Source organism: Trachypithecus francoisi, unplaced genomic scaffold (genome assembly GCF_009764315.1).
Source record: "Trachypithecus francoisi isolate TF-2019V2 unplaced genomic scaffold, Tfra_2.0 Lachesis_group21, whole genome shotgun sequence".
NCBI classification, from domain to species: Eukaryota; Metazoa; Chordata; class Mammalia; order Primates; family Cercopithecidae; genus Trachypithecus; species Trachypithecus francoisi.
In genome coordinates, this window is record NW_022681467.1 from 26,904,344 (window position 1) to 26,907,032 (window position 2,689).

General features: G+C 44.0%; 1 pseudogene; it reads left to right on the top strand.

Annotated features, from left to right (window-relative positions):
* Positions 1–1,109: 1,109 nt before the first annotated feature.
* Positions 1,110–2,246, top strand: LOC117068308 (annotated as a pseudogene).
* Positions 2,247–2,689: the final 443 nt, after the last annotated feature.

Below are 2,689 nucleotides of genomic sequence, written 5' to 3' on the forward strand. Positions count from 1 at the left end.
CCATATTTGTCTTATTACCAAAAACGGGTAAGATAAATATCCCTGAATTCTTTCCCCAGTAAGGAATATTAATAATTAACAGCCCTGGGAAAAGAATGCATTCCCAGAGGAGGCCTCTGAGTGGCCGCTCTGGGGGTGTCTGCCTTATGCAGATGTAAATAAGGATGAAACACGCCCTAGTCTCCTGCAGCAACCCCAGGCTTGCTAGGATTAGGAAATTCCAGCCTGGCAAATTCTAGTCAGACTGATTCTCTGCTCTTGAACCTTGTTTATCAATGACAATGTGTGCACAGCTGGACATGGAAGTTCATTAGTGATTCTAGTTTTGCCCTGACCTGGTGATCTCACCATGACCTCCTGCCTTGTGATCTTTTGCCCTTGAAGCATGTGATCTCTGTGACCCACACCCTATTCGTACACTCCTTCCCTTTTGAAAATTGCTAATAAAAACTTGCTGGTTTTACAGCTCAGGGGGCATCACGGAACCTGCCAACATGTGATGTCTCCCTCGAACACCCAGCTTTAAAATTCCTCTCTTTTGTACTCTTCTCATACCAGCCGACACTTGGGAAAATAGAAAAGAACCCATGTGAAATATCAGGGGTCGAATTTCCCCCAATACAGGAACATCTTCAACCTGTGCCTCAGCATGATTATTTTGAGTTTTTTTCGAATGATACTAGCTCATATCCTATGCCAGAGCATACATCAACTTTAAAAACCAAGAGGACATTATTTTGTTCAGGGATTGTTCCAGAGGCACTGCTAGAGGAAATAGAAGCAAAACATAGAGAATTAATAGCTGGCCGGGCGCGGTGGCTCAAGCCTGTAATCCCAGCACTTTGGGAGGCCGAGACGGGCGGATCACGAAGTCAGGAGATCGAGACCATCCTGGCTAACACGGTGAAACCCCGTCTCTACTAAAAAATACAAAAAACTAGCCGGGCGAGGTGGCGGGCGCCTGTAGTCCCAGCTACTCGGGAGGCTGAGGCAGGAGAATGGCGTGAACCCGGCAGGCGGAGCTTGCAGTGAGCCGAGATCCGGCCACTGTACTCCAGCCTGGGCGACAGAGCGAGACTCCGTCTCAAAAAAAAAAAAAAAAAAAAAAAAAAAGAGAATTAATAGCTAAAAAGACAACCCCACTTCTAAGCTTCCTGAAAAACAAGCAGAGAATGAGAGAAGAAAAGAGAGAAGAAGAAGGCAAGAAATAGAAAGAAAAAGACAACGAGAAGAGAGGAGGAAATGGAAAGAAGAGAAATGAAAAAGGAAAGATATAGAAAAGCTAAAGAAGACAGATAGAATTTAAGAAAGGGATAAGTTAAAAGATGAACCAAAGATTAAGCTACTCAAGAAGCCAGAAAAAGGAGAGGAAAAAGAATTGGACAAAAGAGACAAAGCTAAGAAACTGGACAAAGAGAATCTGAATGATGAAAGAACCAGAGGGCAAAGTTGTACATTGCCCAAGCGTTCTGATAGCGAATTTAAAGATGAAACGCCAGGGCTGGGCAAGGTGGCTCCTGCCTGTAATCCCAGCACTTTGGGAGGCCAGTGTGGGCGAATCACTTAAGGTCAGAAGTTCGAGACCAGCCTGGCCAACATGATAAAACCCTGTCTCTACTAAAAATACAAAAATTAGCCAGGCATGGTGGCAGGCACCTGTAATCCCAGTTACTTGGGAGGCTGAGGCAAGAAAATCACTTGAACCCAGGAGGCAGAGGTTGCAGAGTGAGCCAAGATTGCACCACACTACACAGCAAGACTCCGTCATAAATAAATAAATAGATAGGTAGATAGATAAGAAAAGCCAAAGAGACCTGAAGATGAGAGCAGCAGAGACTACAGGGAGGGGGGACGGGATTATGAATGAGATCAGGGCGCACACTTTGAGAGAGAGAGGCTGAAGCGGTAAGAGGAAGAGTGCCGTAGGCAGAAGGAGCGCTATGAGGAAGAGAAGACTTTTAAGAGAAAAGAAGAAATGAAAAAAGAGAAAGAAGTACTTCAGAATAAAGGAAAGAAGGCTGAAAGTGCAGAATCAATAGGCAGCTCAGAAAAAACCTGAAAAGAAAGAAGTGGTCAAGAGAGATTGCATAAGAAACAAGGATCCAGTGATGCAGCTTTACCAACCAGGAGCTCGAAGCTGAAATCAACTCTCTGCCCTGATGACAGCACCAAGTCTGGAAATTCAGCAATAGAAAAAAAAGCAGGAAGGTGATATTAGCCATAGAAAAGAAGGAGGAGAGGAGTGATAAGTCCAGATGGTCTTAGGTGTCCTGACTGTCTAGGCAGCCAAAGAGCGCATGTTAAGCAATCGGGAAGTTCCTTCAGGGCAAAGGAATAGAGAGAAAGGGGATCGCTGTACTGGTGGGGTACACTGCAGAGGAGTAACTTTTATGTCAAAGCAGGAACCTGGTTGGAGGTTCAGAATTGAAAGTATAATTTCATTGTTTTTGCAGTTTCTACAAATTAAAGTGTCAGAAAAAGGTGATGGCGAGGACATGCATTGCAATTTGCAGAGGAAAATGTCAAGTGAGGACTCCGTTACATATCACATGAGAGGAAAATAAGAGCTGGTTCTAAAATCAAAAGCTGTTGTTCATCCTGAATTGAATTTTCTTAATTTGGGTGGAACAGAGTGGTTTTGAAGTCTTGTTCTGATCTAGTTCTATTGCATTGTTGATGATAACTGTTG